General features: G+C 41.3%; 1 long non-coding RNA gene across 1 annotated transcript; it reads left to right on the forward strand.

Moving 5' to 3' along the window:
* Positions 1-471: 471 nt before the first annotated feature.
* Positions 472-6,844, forward strand: LOC136205610 (uncharacterized). Its single transcript, XR_010676033.1, has 3 exons — positions 472-572; positions 6,101-6,162; positions 6,762-6,844. It is a non-coding gene; the product is annotated as an uncharacterized lncRNA (long non-coding RNA).
* Positions 6,845-16,255: the final 9,411 nt, after the last annotated feature.

A 16,255-nucleotide genomic window follows, 5' to 3' on the forward strand; every position in this document is an offset into this window, starting at 1 on the left:
TGAAGGAATGAGGCAATTAGAAGGACCTGAGTTAGTCCAGGAAACGGTTGAGAAGATCAATGTCATAAAGAAGTATTTAAAAGCTGCACAGGAACGTCAGAAAGCTTATGTGGATCAGCACCGAAGGGAGATGGAATATAAAGTTGGAGATAAAGTGTTTTTAAAAATATCCCCATGGAAAGGAATAGTTCGTTTTGGTAGAAGAGGGAAGTTGAATCCAAGATACATCGGGCCTTATGAGATCATTGAGAGAGTTGGACCATTGGCTTATAGGTTAGCTCTACCACCAGAATTGTCTTTAATACATGATGTATTTCATGTGTCAGTATTAAGAAGATATAGATCAGACCCAAGTCATATGATTCCTGAACCTGAGATTGCAATAGTGAACACAGACTTGACTATTCATCAGCAACCTTTGGAGATTTTGGGACGAGAAATGAAACGACTCAGAAACCGTGAAATTCCAATGGTTAAGGTGAGATGGAGTCATAATCAAACACTTGATGAGGCAACTTGGGAGGTGGAAGAAAATATGAGGACACAATATCCTTACCTATTTGAAGCTTCTGGTAAGTGAATTTCGGGGACGAAATTCTTTAAGGGGGGAAGAACTGTAACATCCCTAAAACCCTAACATATACATCTTCCCACATTCATATATGTTTTCATGATTGAATACATACATTTTAGATTCATCGCATTGTCATTAGAAGTTTCATATGCATAATGCGATTACCGTGCGATTAGTAGACGATTAGTGTATCGTTAAGATGTAACGATTGGTTAATTGAGTTAGGACTTAAATGAATGAATGAATGAATTCATATGTCCTAAATTGATTAAGTTACACTTTAGGAGGGCTGAATTTGAGGTTTGTGAGCAAGCACGAGGTGTCACCCCAATATTAAGACAAAATACACCTCTTCATTTGCCAAATGATGTGCACAACTCATTCTTTATCTATTCCAGCCACAATTTCGACCAAAGCTTCAGCAAAACCTTCCTTGTTCATACCCTAAACCTCTCCAAAGAGAACTCTTCCAATTTCTTCCATTTTCGAGTCAAACAAGTCAAGTTAGGAAGCATACTAGGTGATAGACACGAGTTGAAGGTTAGTATGTTGTTTTAGCTTGTTTTCTATGAGTTTGAGATTCTGAAATACCTAGGTCTGATCATAGGATTTGTTGTGGATGAGTTGTGATGGAGTTTGTTGAGTTTTTGTGTTTTTTAAAGTGGTTATAGGCTGTCCAAATGAAAGATATGTATCAAGTGCCCTAAACAGAAATCTAGGGTACTGCTTTCAGTCATTTTGGAGCATGTTTTTCATATTGATATTCTTCGAATTTGAAGATACATAAAGAATAACATATGTTTCTATATGTGTTATGAAACCCTCTGTAAAATATGGGACTTTAATTCCATATATAGATGAAGAAAACCTAGATGGAACATGACTGCCTCGAAATTGAATGTCATGTGAGGCAGCCATGTTGATGTAGCATTTTGAGGACCTTAGATTCATAATTTGAGAAAGTTTATTTATACAAAAGTGTTCCTAACTACTTGAAGTATATTTATGTAAAAGGATTTGGCAATCCATTGTGTTTAGTATGAGCTAGGTTGAGTGAATTATGGTAGATGCAAATCTGGATAGTCTGTTTCTTGGCAGGAAACAGGACAGAATCATTTTGCATGCCATATATTGTGTAGAAGTTATCTTCACATGTGCTTCCGGCTCACAATATATGGCATGCAAAATGATTCTGTCCTGTTTCATGTGAAGATAACTTCTACACAATATATGGCATGCAAAATGATTCTGTCCTGTTTCCTGCCAAGAAACAGACTATCCAGATTTGCATCTACCATAATTCACTCAACCTAGCTCATACTAAACACAATGGATTGCCAAATCCTTTTACATAAATATACTTCAAGTAGTTAGGAACACTTTTGTATAAATAAACTTTCTCAAATTATGAATCTAAGGTCCTCAAAATGCTACATCAACATGGCTGCCTCACATGACATTCAATTTCGAGGCAGTCATGTTCGATCTAGGTTTTCTTCATCTATATATGGAATTAAAGTCCCATATTTTACAGAGGGTTTCATAACACATATAGCAACATATGTTATTCTTTATGTATCTTCAAATTCGAAGAATATCAATATGAAAAACATGCTCCAAAATGACTGAAAGCAGTACCCTAGATTTTTGTTTAGGGCACTTGATACATATCTTTCATTTGGACAGCCTATAACCACTTTAAACAACACAAAAACTCAACAAACTCTATCACAACTCATCCACAACAAATCCTATGATCAGACCTAGGTATTTCAGAATCTCAAACTCATAGAAAACAAGCTAAAACAACATACTAACCTTCAACTCGTGTCTATCACCTAGTATGCTTCCTAACTTGACTTGTTTGACTCGAAAATGGAAGAAATTGGAAGAGTTCTCTTTGGAGAGGTTTAGGGTATGAACAAGGAAGGTTTTGCTGAAGCTTTGGTCGAAATTGTGGCTGGAATAGATAAAGAATGAGTTGTGCACATCATTTGGCAAATGAAGAGGTGTATTTTGTCTTAATATTGGGGTGACACCTCGTGCTTGCTCACAAACCTCAAATTCAGCCCTCCTAAAGTGTAACTTAATCAATTTAGGACATATGAATTCATTCATTCATTCATTTAAGTCCTAACTCAATTAACCAATCGTTACATCTTAACGATACACTAATCGTCTACTAATCGCACGGTAATCGCATTATGCATATGAAACTTCTAATGACAATGCGATGAATCTAAAATGTATGTATTCAATCATGAAAACATATATGAATGTGGGAAGATGTATATGTTAGGGTTTTAGGGATGTTACAGTTCTTCCCCCCTTAAAGAATTTCGTCCCCGAAATTCACTTACCAGAAGCTTCAAATAGGTAAGGATATTGTGTCCTCATATTTTCTTCCACCTCCCAAGTTGCCTCATCAAGTGTTTGATTATGACTCCATCTCACCTTAACCATTGGAATTTCACGGTTTCTGAGTCGTTTCATTTCTCGTCCCAAAATCTCCAAAGGTTGCTGATGAATAGTCAAGTCTGTGTTCACTATTGCAATCTCAGGTTCAGGAATCATATGACTTGGGTCTGATCTATATCTTCTTAATACTGACACATGAAATACATCATGTATTAAAGACAATTCTGGTGGTAGAGCTAACCTATAAGCCAATGGTCCAACTCTCTCAATGATCTCATAAGGCCCGATGTATCTTGGATTCAACTTCCCTCTTCTACCAAAACGAACTATTCCTTTCCATGGGGATATTTTTAAAAACACTTTATCTCCAACTTTATATTCCATCTCCCTTCGGTGCTGATCCACATAAGCTTTCTGACGTTCCTGTGCAGCTTTTAAATACTTCTTTATGACATTGATCTTCTCAACCGTTTCCTGGACCAACTCAGGTCCTTCTAATTGCCTCATTCCTTCAACATCCCAACATATAGGGCTTCTACACGGTCTTCCATATAATGCCTCATAAGGTGTCATGCCTATACTCGAATGATAACCATTATTATAAGCAAACTCCATAAGAGGTAAATGTATATCCCACTCACCTTGGAAATTAAGAACACAAGCTCTCATCATATCCTCTAAGGTCTGAATAGTTCTTTCTGATTGTCCATCTGTCTGTGGATGAAAAGCTATACTGAAATGCAATTTTGTTCCCAAGGAGTGCTGTAAACTGCCCCAAAATCTAGATGTAAATCTAGGATCACGATCTGAAACAATAGATATAGGTACTCCATGCAATCTCACAATTTGTTCCACATAAAGTCTAGCCAATTTATCCATCGAGTCTGTCTGTTGAACCGGTAGAAAGTGAGCAGATTTCGTAAGTCTATCCACTATCACCCATATACTATCGTGTCTATGCCTTGTTCTTGGTAATCCCATCACAAAATCCATAGTGATCCTCTCCCATTTCCACTCTGGTATGGTTAAAGGTTTTAGTTTTCCCACGGGAGCTTGATGTTCGGCTTTAACCTGTTGACATGTCAAACATTTGGAAACAAAATCAGATACATCTTTCTTCATTGTAGGCCACCAGTAAAAAGGTCTCAAATTTCTGTACATCTTTGTCATTCCTGGGTGCATAGCATAAGGAGAATTATGTGCTTCCTGTAGAATTTCTGATCTTAAATCTGCTACATCGGGAACACATAATCGACTACCTATCATCATAGTTCCATCATCTTCCACAGAAATATCAGGTCTTTTACCTTGTTGTACACGATCTCGCATTTTCTGTAAATAAGGATCATGCCATTGTGCTTCTTGGATCCTTTCTTTCAAATCTGGTTTTACCCGTAGTGTAGCCATCAAACCTGTTACTTCATTTACTTCTAACTGCACATCCATGGCTCGCATCTCCACTAGTGAATTTAAACTATAACTCTTCATACTAGCCACAATATCAACACTCTTTCTACTCAAAGCATCTGCAACCACATTAGCTTTTCCTGGATGGTAATCTATTGTACAATCATAATCTTTTAATAGCTCAATCCATCTCCTTTGTCTTAGGTTCAACTCCTTTTGTGTAAAGATGTACTTCAAACTCTTGTGATCAGTGAGAATCTGAAATGTCTCCCCATATAGGTAATGTCTCCATACCTTCAATGCATGGATGACTGCTGCCAACTCTAAGTCGTGTGTGGGGTAATTCATCTCATGAGGTCTCAGTTGCCTAGAAGCATATGCAATGACTTTCCCATTTTGCATTAGAACACATCCCAAACCTTGTCCCGAGGCATCTGTATAAACAACAAAGCCACCACCTTCAGAAGGTAACACTAACACTGGTGCAGAAGTCAATCTCTTCTTTAGTTCCTCAAAGCTTTGGTGACATTTATCATTCCACTGGAATACAACGCCCTTTCTCAGAGTTACACTTTAGGAGGGCTGAATTTGAGGTTTGTGAGCAAGCACGAGGTGTCACCCCAATATTAAGACAAAATACACCTCTTCATTTGCCAAATGATGTGCACAACTCATTCTTTATCTATTCCAGCCACAATTTCGACCAAAGCTTCAGCAAAACCTTCCTTGTTCATACCCTAAACCTCTCCAAAGAAAACTCTTCCAATTTCTTCCATTTTCGAGTCAAACAAGTCAAGTTAGGAAGCATACTAGGTGATAGACACGAGTTGAAGGTTAGTATATTGTTTTAGCTTGTTTTCTATGAGTTTGAGATTCTGAAATACCTAGGTCTGATCATAGGATTTGTTGTGGATGAGTTGTGATGGAGTTTGTTGAGTTTTTGTGTTGTTTAAAGTGGTTATAGGCTGTCCAAATGAAAGATATGTATCAAGTGCCCTAAACAGAAATCTAGGGTACTGCTTTCAGTCATTTTGGAGCATGTTTTTCATATTGATATTCTTCGAATTTGAAGATACATAAAGAATAACATATGTTTCTATATGTGTTATGAAACCCTCTGTAAAATATGGGACTTTAATGCCATATATAGATGAAGAAAACCTAGATGGAACATGACTGCCTCGAAATTGAATGTCATGTGAGGCAGCCATGTTGATGTAGCATTTTGAGGACCTTAGATTCATAATTTGAGAAAGTTTATTTATACAAAAGTGTTCCTAACTACTTGAAGTATATGTATGTAAAAGGATTTGGCAATCCATTGTGTTTAGTATGAGCTAGGTTGAGTGAATTATGGTAGATGCAAATCTGGATAGTCTGTTTCTTGGCAGGAAACAGGACAGAATCATTTTGCATGCCATATATTGTGTAGAAGTGATCTTCACATGAATTTTGGATATGTTATACCCATATATGTCTAGTTTCAGTAGGTTTAAGAATCAGGGCATTTGGATTTATATAGAGAGAGTCATGGCAGAATGTGTGCAAGTAGGTCATGTGATGATCTAAGACAAAAGGATTAGATTGCATGAACTTTGTGGCATTAGTGTCTTGTAAATCATATAGCATTCCTTAGTTTATATTTTCATTAAGTTTATGTTAAGGATAAGGCTAATTGGATCAATGTTATGTGACATTGAGGAGGGCAAGGTGCAATTGAACGCACACCCGATCGTGTTGAATAGATCGAACCAAGTGCGACGGTAAGCATATTGCTTATATATGTGTATGAATGTATTGTGCCTTGTGACTTGTTAAGTGTGAGATGTGGTTGAATCTGATGTGAATGATGTGGATAATGTTTGAGTGTTTGTGATACGTCATGATTGATAAGAAAGTGATATGATTTAGTATGTTGCAGTGTTATGAGTAAATACGGCATGTTGAGCCTTGTGCACATACTGGAACTGGATAATGGTTGGATTATAAATGAATATGAGCTTGCTTAGATGGATATGTGAAATGGTCCAAGTTGAGAGTGCTATCCGAATATTGTGAGCCGGAAGCACATGTGTTGAGATATATGAGTACGTGAGTGAGTGTAACTCCTCCGTAGCACAGATGATTGTATTCCGAATTTAGTGAGCCGGAATACAGATTGGGCCCAAGGACCATTTTATATATATTGTCTAAGTACAGCAAGGCCTTTCTAAAATAAGTATTACTATAATAAGTGAAACATGTGAATAAAGTCTAACTTGGTATTGATGATATATTTTGATTTGTGCTCTTTACATTACTTTTGTATATACATATATGCGTAATATGTTTATTGAGTAGGCAGCTCACCCCTTGCCAACAGATTTTACAGGTTAGGTGGAGTTCTTCTTGCTTAAGGTCGCACCAGCAGTGTCAGTCCATTCTCATCTAGGCATTTTGGAGTCTTGTGATATACTTTTGTTTTGTAAATCCTCTATGTAGGATAATGACTTAAACGTGTATTGTAAATTGTAAATGCTTTCTCTTATGTATAATATGTAAAGTTTATATGAGATTGAAGTTTATATGATTGAGAATTGAAAGCATGTCTATAACTGATATTGTGTGAGATATCATGTGATCCAAGTGAGGGGGTTACAATTTTAGAGCTATTACGTGGGGATGGAATTGTATTGCTGAAGTTTTGCATCTGTCTGTCACAGTTGCGGACTCATATTCTGACACCATTCGCGCTGATTCTCGCCTAGGCATAACCCTTGGCTTGCAGGAGGTAATTTTTGTAATTTCATGATCATGTATTTGAAGGTAGCATCCATAGGCTTTGATTGATTGTATCTGTACTTCCAATTTCAGGACAGTGTCTTTACTATTAGCCCTGTTGCTATGATTAACTCGCCTTTGCCCCCTTATCCCATGAGTAGCGCTATCGAATTAGCCCTTCATAGGGAAACTTATCAATTCCCTGCGAATAAGAAAGGTCTGGTATTCCCTCGTTGTTACACTGGGTGGAATGACCTTGTAGATCGTTTAGAATTGAGGTATGCAAGTGTTTGGGACCAGGTTGGCATCAGGGATTTTGTTCGTTTGACTCGTCATGAAATTACTCCTTGTGTGAATGTGCTTGAAGGAGTTTTGAATTATTGGTCACCGACATGCAACTCATTGATTCTCCCGCTGGGTCCTATGTCTATCACTTTACGTGATGTGGTTGCTTTGATGGGGTTGCCCATTATTGGAGAGGAAGTCCCAAGTTGTGTCGATACACATGCATTCCCTGGAGTGCAAGCCATCTTATCTAAAGAGGCTGGGACGTATGTCCAAATAATTAAGAAGAAATTGGATAAGGCGGAGTTGGATGATGAGGATCATGTGCATTTCCTGTGGATGATGCTTAGCAATTACATTTTTGAACCGTTGGGTCTTAGGCCTACTGCTGAAATATTGATTATTGCTAAGGCTTTGGCTTCAGGCCGTCGTTTAGCTCTTGGCACCATGTTGTTAGCTTCAACCTTCCACCGTCTAGCTCTTACGGTTGAGGGGAGACCATTTGTAAAACCTCGGGGTGGCTTGTGGTTGTTACAACTGTGGGTTTTTATCTACTTCCCTCATTTGGCTACTGTTTCACCAGTGGGGGTTTCAGATCATCTTGGTGTAGACCTTTGCTACAGCTCTTCGAGTTTGGCCGTTGGTGTGGTTGTGAGATTTCTTCGTACTTTAGTGCCATCCCCTCACAATGAGCTGTTTCTCTTTTAGAATAGGAGTAATTCCTGTCTACCATCCTGGGCGCTTTCTTACTTGTCTGCTGCCCCCTATGAAGGTACTGAATGGTGGATGACGGTGTGTGTAACACGTCGGTTACACCACGGGGTGAACCGAACTAGAACCTCGAGATCTTCAAATCCTGGTCTGACTTTGTATGCACCTTGTCTTTGGGCACGTCAATTAGGATTTTTCCAAGCTATTCCAGGGCCACTCCCATTTCCTACTTCTTCTCAGCGGTATGGAGCTAGTGACGAAGATATAGCCGCTGCGGTTCTGGGCGCGGGATATGATCAGGGACCACTTCTGCTTGGATCGGATCAACCTTTGTTTGATGCTTGGTGGGATACCGTTTTTCAGCAGTGTATTCCACCCGTTGTTAAGCTCTTTTTATTTTGTTTTGTATGTACATTTTATATATATACATTCTTTTCATTTTTTTTGTAGTACAAATGGACATTGTTTTGTGAGTTGATTGTCGTTTGAACATTTGCTAAGTCATCTATTTTTGGCCATGGCACACTTATTCTTTTATTGATGAACATTTATAGCACTTGCAAAGACAATATATAAATGCCCAGAAAAAAGAGCGCATACGCCCTGCGTGTACCTGGTTACGTCCCGCGTATTTGTGCTCCTGATCCTGAAGCGCTTTCTCGATGATGAATACGCGTGGCGTCTTTGATTTTACGCCCCGCGTATTCTCGCTCCTGGAGTACATCTTCTACACACGTCTGGTTTACGTCCTGCGTCTTTGGGGCACGCCCCGCGTATTGTCAAACATGCCCTGCGTATTTGAGCTTCTGATCTTGGGGCATCTAAAGAAGAAATTTACGCGTGGCGTCTTTGGGATTACGCCGCGCGTAAATGAGCCTCTGGGGTGTGACTTTCGTGCGTGCCTGAGTCACGCCCTGCGTGAAATAAAGACGCCCCGCGTACTTGGCTTTTTGAGCTGTCCTTCGGGATGTGCTTCCTCTACGTCTTGTTGGCTGGCTACTTCGCACGTTACACATCATGTGTTGTGCGTGACGCTCCCATTGGTTCCTGTGTTAATTACGTCCCACATACTTTGAAAATATTTCTTCAAATATTTACTGTTAATGTATCTCCTATGTGGTTCTCCGTCTAAGCTCTTCACCAATACGCGTTTCCGGGAAGCTCTTTGTGGACTTGAAATGGTCCTTCCCAGTTGGGCGACCATTTCCCAAGCTCACGGTCCTTCGTCCCGATTGGTAGAATTAGCTTCCACACTAGCTCGCCTTCTTTAAAGTTTTTCTTTTTTACTTTCTTGTTGTACACGTCTTCGACTTTCTTTTTCTGGATCATCATGCAATCGAGCGCCTTTTGTCTTTCATAATCCAAGTCTTCGAGTTCCATAGTCATGGCTTGCACATAATTATCCGGCTCTAAATTATGTTGACGCATCACTCGGAGTGAAGGAACGATGACTTCCAATGGTATTACCGCATCATGGCCAAAGGTTAGGAAAAATGGACTTACTCCAGTCGCCCGTGTCTTAGATGTTCGCATAGCCCACAGTGTTTCTGAGAGAACTTTGTGCCATTCTCTAGGATTGTCTTCTATCATCTTTTCCAAGATTTGAATTAGAATTTTGTTGGATGCTTCGGCTTGACCATTTGCTTGTGCGTAAAACAGAGTGGAATGTATCAATTTAATTCCGTACTCTTCTACGAACTCGTTCATATCTTCGCCTGTGAACATGGTCCCTTGATCCGTGGTGATGGATTCTGGGATTCCGAATCTATGAATCAAGTTCTCTTTGATGAATTGGATCACTTGCGTTTGGCCGACTTGCTTTATTGGTGCTGCTTCTACCCACTTGGAAAAGTAATCTGTGGCAACTATGATGAAACAATGACCTTTTGATGAAGCTGGGAATATTTTCCCTATTAGATCAATAGCCCATCCTCTAAAAGGCCACGGCTTCACCACTGAGTGTAATTCTTCTGAAGGGACTCGTTGGATTTGGCCATACAGTTGACACTTCTTGCAACCCTTCGCATATGTGATGCAATCGCGTAGGATCGTTGGCAAGAAGTATCCATGGCGATTGATAAGCCATCGCATTCTCCTTCCGGACTAGTGAGCTCCGCATATGCCTTCATGGACTTGCTTCATGACTTCCATTGCTTTTGGGAAGCCGAGACATTTGAGTAGCATTCCGTCGTAGCTCTTACGGTACAAATCACATGCCATCAACATGTAATTTCGAGATTGAATGCTTAGTGAATATTTTACTTTTTTGGAAGGATCATTGAGGTAATCGATGAATGGTTTCCTCCAATCTTGAGCTAAGTTAATATCGATGTCGAATGATTCAAACTGGACGCCTCTATCCGCCACGGAAGGATGGCCCTGTCTTCTGATGATAACGACTTTGTATGCTGTATCTTTGGAGATTCTCATTCCAGAAGCGATTTGGGCTAACTCGTCAGCTTCCCAATTGTCATTTCTTGGGATATGCTCCAAATTGACCTCATCAAACATTTCCAGAAGTTGAATTGCAAACGCGAAATAAGGTAGTAAAGATAAACTTGAGCATTTATATTCTCCTGTTAGGTGCCGGATAACCAATTGTGAATCACCAAAAATCTTGAACTCTTTCTCTCCTAGGTCTATCAAGATTTCTAAGCCGATGATTAGAGCTTCATACTCAGCCTGGTTGTTCGTGCATTCAAAATCCAAGTTTACCGCTAATATTGTTTTAGTCCCGGATGGGGCTGTGATGATCACTCCTGCTCCGTTGGAACTGTCTGTGCTTGAACCATCAAACTTTAGCTGCCACTGTTCTTTGTGCGTCAGATAAATTGGCAGTTCTGCTTCTTCGGGATATTGAAAGTTGGTTGGGTGGTCCGCCACAAAATCTGCAATTGCTTTCCCTTTTATCGAGGATTGCGGGAGATACACCAAAGTGAACTCGGCCAATGCTAGTGACCATTTTCCTATTCTTCCTGAGAGGATAGGCTAGTTTAGCATGTATTTGATCAAGTCGGTGCTAGCAATCACATAAACTCTCGCTTTGAGCAAGTAATGCCTCAACTTCGTGCAAGCAAAATAGAGGGCTAAGCACGTCTTCTCAACTGGGTTGTACCTCGTTTCTGCCGATAGCAATGTTCGACTTAGATAGTAGATGGCTTGTTCATGACGGTTTGCATTGTCTTGGGCAAGCAAGCATCCAATTGACTCGTCGATTGCTGATATATAGAGCTTGAGTGGAGTATCCTCCCTTGGCATCAACACAGGTGGGTTGCTCAAGTAAGTTTTGATCTCTTCGAACGCCGCTTGATGCTTGTCATTCCACTTGAAGCTTTCTTCGTCTTTGAGTCTTAACAGATCTGAGAATGCTCTGGATTTTCCAGCCAAGTTTGATATGAATCGTCTCAGGTAGTTTACTTGGCCCAAGAACCGCTGCAACTCCTTCTTGTTCTTCGGAGGTTGAGCTTCTTTGATTGCTTTTGCCTTATTGTCGTCAACCTCGATCCCTCTTTGATGGACTAAAAATCCGAGGAAGTTTCCTGCTTTGACCTCGAAGGCGCACTTTAGAGGATTGAGTTTCAAATTGTACTTACGCATCCGCTCGAAGCTCTTCCTCAAATGGCCGACGTGTTCTGCCTCTCGCTTGGATTTAACAACGATGTCGTCTACGTATACTTTCATGGAGGTGCCGAGTAAATCGTGAAAAATGGCATTCATTGCTCTTTGGTATGTGGCGCCAGCATTTTTCAAACCGAATGGCATGACGACCCATTCGAACGTACCAATTGACCCCGGGCATCGAAATGCCGTTTTTGCAATGTCTTCTTTGGCAATAGGGATTTGGTTATATCCCGCATAGCAATCGCAAAGAGATATTAATTCATTTTTAGACACGGCATCTACTAGCATATCGGCAATAGGCATCACATAGATGTCTTTTGGCGTAGCTAGATTTAGATCGCGGAAATCTACGCATACGCGTAATTTACCATTCTTTTTTACTACAAGCACGACGTTAGATAGCCATACTGCGTATTTTGCTGGTCTGATGAATTTAGCCTTGAACAGCTTTTCTATTTCTTCCTTCACCTTGCCTTCAACCTCTTTGCTCATCCTTCTTGTTGGTTGTTTGAAGGGTTTGAACTCCGGTTTGATTGGCAATCTATGTTCCACTACGTCTTTGCTCAATCCGGGCATTTCGTCGTAATTCCAAGCGAAACAGTCTTTGAACTCCTGGAGCAAAACGATGATAGCTTCCTTTAACGTTGGTCGTAGTAAGCTACTGACGAACGTAACCCGAGGTTCCTTTTCTGTCCCTAGGTTCACTTCGTCTAGAGGGTCGACTGCCATGGAACCTTCATCTTCTAACTTCGGGTTCGCCCTTTTTAGATCTTGTAATTGGATTTCTTCTCCTTGAGGATCTAGTTCTGCTATTCCTTTGGGTGCTTCGATTTCTGAGACCCTCATGTCATTTTCTTGGTATAGTTTCTCCACTAGTTGTTGTGCATTCAGTTCTAATATAGCGGTTGAAGCCACCGCTTCTTTTCCGGATGTTGTCTTAATCATGGAATCTCTTCAATTATCGGTTCATCACGGAATGGCCTTCGACGGGGCACGATTGCCGTTGGCCTTAGGATATTCTTAATCTCTTCGCCACATGATTGCTCTTTGTAATTGGATCCCACTCGGATTGGGCCTATAGATTCCTCGTAGAGTCTAGCCTCGACCACATCTGAGTAGGTTTCGAATGGTTTCTCGTTTGCCCGAATGACTTCCACCTCGTCTCCCTTCCAGAACAGAAGAAGTTGGTGCAAAGACGAAGGGATGCATGAGTTGGAGTGAATCCAATCTCTCCCTAACAGTGCCTGATAGCTCGCGGTTGAATTTACCACGAAGAAAGCGGCCATGGCAGTGTGAGAGCCAACGGTGAGTTCCAACGGTAGGACGTCGTATGTCTTTGCAATTTCTCCCGTGAAGGCTGAAACTGACACTTCTGATGAGATTATATCTTCCTCTGATTTCCCTAAGGCTAGGACCATCTTCATAGGCATGATGTTAACGGCTGATCCATTGTCGATGAGCATTCTAGAGATTGGTTTGCCATCTACATGAGCCTTGACGTATAGAGGTTTGATATGGCGAGTCATCCTTGGAGTGGGCTTGTCAAAGTAAACCCTCTTCACGCCCTCTTCACCCGGAGCCTTCGGTGCTGCGTCTTCTTGCTCCTTGTACTCGGGCTTGGGGAATTCTTTCTTGATGTCTTCGCTTCTAAAATCCGAAGGTAAGATTAAAGAGGTAGCCGTACAATCTACCCGTATGATGAAATCTCCAACCCGGGTCTGGAGGTTCTTCTCTTGGTTTTTCCCTCCTCTTTTTGCATCGTTGGAGTTGACACTGGATGACTCCTTTTGACTATTTCTCTTTTCTGCCTCTCTTTTCCTTAATCTTCTCTTTGCATTCCTAGAGAGAGGCCTTGGGAATTTCTCCTTTTGACTATTGATTGAGGGGTGACGTGCTCGAGGGTGTCACGAAACGTGGCCGTTATTGTTGCACGTCTCTTATCTTTGTATTCTGTGATTGCCTTGAGCTTTCCTCCAACTTTGATGGCGTCGCTTTTGGTACCCATATCTGTCGGGTTCTCATGTCACCCTGTTGCTTTCCTTTGCCCCCCCACACTAGTGAAGTGGCATTGATCATATTGGCTACTGGGAATGGGTCCTCGTCGATCAGCATGCTTTCCTTCTTTTCTGGGAATTGGAGTATCCCGTGGTTAATCCTATCCTGCACGGCGTTTTTAAAACCAAAACATGCTTGAGTGTTGTGGCTCCAGTTGTCGTGATACTTACAGTAGTTTCGTCCATGTATTTCTTCTTTGGATGGGATCACATGTCTAGGAGGCAATGTGATGAACTGCTCCTTTAGCAGCTAGTCGAAGATCTCTTCCGTCTTCGAGACGTCAAATGTATATTGGGTGGTTGGGATCCTTTTAACTACCTCTAGTGCTTTGGGATTTTTTACCAACACGGGACATGTTCGAGATCCGGTGTTCGTTAAGTCGGCAATGGCTACCTCATGCGTTTGTACCTCCCCTTGGTAGCTTCCCACAGAGTTCTTCTTACGTCGATGATCTTCCCTCATCAACTCCTCGTACTCTGAAACCTTAGCCACCAACTCGTAGTAGTCGCGGAAATCTATCCCCTGAAATTTCTTCCGATTTTCGAATTCCAACCCACGTTGGGCAATCTTCACGAACTCGACCTCGGGGATGTTGATTCGACAACGATGTCGCATCTTTTTGAATCGATTGATAAAATTTTCAACCGGTTCTCCATATCGTTGCGTCATTCGGGACAGCTCTGCAACACAGATCTCGGGCTCCGTTCGATAGAACTGGTTGTGGAACAGTCTTTCCATTTGTTCCCATCCATGAATGGATCCGGATGGTAAGGTGGTGTACCAAGAGAAAGCTGGTCCCGTTAGTGAACCTGGGAATAGCCGCAAGCGTAACATGTCGAAGTTTGTGTCCATGCTCAAATCGCTGCACTGAAAGGTGAAGCGTGCCATGTGCTCCACAGTGGATTGCCTTTCTTCTCCTGAAAATAAAGCGAAATCGGGTACTCTAAAATTGTGGGGTAAAGGGTATAGCTGATCATAGTGTCGTGGATATGGTTTCTGGAACTCGGGTCGGTATACTTCCCTCACGGCTGGCCCATAGATCTCTTGGACGATGTTTCTTATGCGTTAGGCCTCTCCCACGTTGTTGGTGGGCTCCATGCATGTATGCGTCGTCCGTTGTGGGTGAAAGTTGGCTTGTCTCACATTGCCCCCCACATTACGAGCATAGCTTTCCTCGTAATGTTCGGCATGGTTACTAGGTCCTGTATGAGATCTAAACTGTTGTTGAGGTGGCGGGATTTGAATAGGTTCTGGGCTGATCCTGTCACCGCGCTCATTGAACCTGAGATTCTCTTCTCGAGCTGGTGGCGAGGTATACCTTTCCCCAGCTCCTGATGTCGGTGTTTTCTTCCCACCGTCTACCGGTCCTTGAGATGTCGCCTTTTGTGTGAACAGCTCGGTGCACTTTTCCGGGATTTTGCTGATCTCTCCAGTTAAATCAACGATCCTTTCCTCGAGAGCCGGTCCCTTGTTGGAATTGTTCATCGCCTCGTTGTTGGCTTGCATTGCCTTGCACACATCCTCATAACTTTCTCTCATGGATTGCGAAAATCCATGTAGAAATTGGTCGATCTGCTTCTCTAGTTTTGCTAAAAATGGTGCCATGTCGAATATGGGTGGGCCTTGAGGTGGTTGTTGGTTTGCACCTCCGCTATTGTTCACGGTCTCAGCCGCACAACCTTCAGGCATTCCGGGTTCGTTGCTTTGATCCCGGTTCTGATATTGACTCTCTTCGGAGTCCGATGGGATGGGATCTTTCCCCGTGTTCTTCCTAGGAGGCATTCTCCGTGAGTACTTATGGGTGAAAATTATGAAATTATGTTAGTAATCTAGTGCTGAAAAAGAAAGAACAAGGAAATAAATAAATGCTTATTAATGGAATAAAAGCAAGGCATGAAAAATAAGTGGTTTAAAAACTGACTGAAAAAAGAAACGAGTTTTAAATTTTTGGCAAAGTTTAAATAAAAGGTCCCACTGGGCGTGCCAAAAATTGTTAGCGTTAGCTAATAAATTTTGGTAAAGTGGAAGTGGGGCGAAAAAATGCGATACGAGGTTTCAAAAATAAATAAATGGTGTAAAAAGATTTTAAGTCCTAAACAAAAATTTTGGTAGCCTAAAAAAAACAAACGTCCCACTGGGCGTGCCAAAAATTGTTAGCGATATTTTCGAAATATGCTAATTTCAACCTTGTCACGTGTGGTTAGGGTGCGGGCGTGCCAGAGAAGATTACTTCTCAATTGAAATGGTTAAGTTTATGGAATTTGCGCGCCAAAACTTGAATTCTAAACGAAACGATTGGCGAGGGACGCAAGGATTGAAAAAGTCCCTCTTGGGTCTCTAGCGCCGTTATAGAAACTTTGCTAGATAAATTGTTTTATTTAAGCTAATGCGGGTAAATTGAAGACGAGAAAATAAAGGAATTTA

This window comes from Euphorbia lathyris, chromosome 9 (genome assembly GCF_963576675.1).
Source record: "Euphorbia lathyris chromosome 9, ddEupLath1.1, whole genome shotgun sequence".
Taxonomy (NCBI): Eukaryota; Viridiplantae; Streptophyta; class Magnoliopsida; order Malpighiales; family Euphorbiaceae; genus Euphorbia; species Euphorbia lathyris.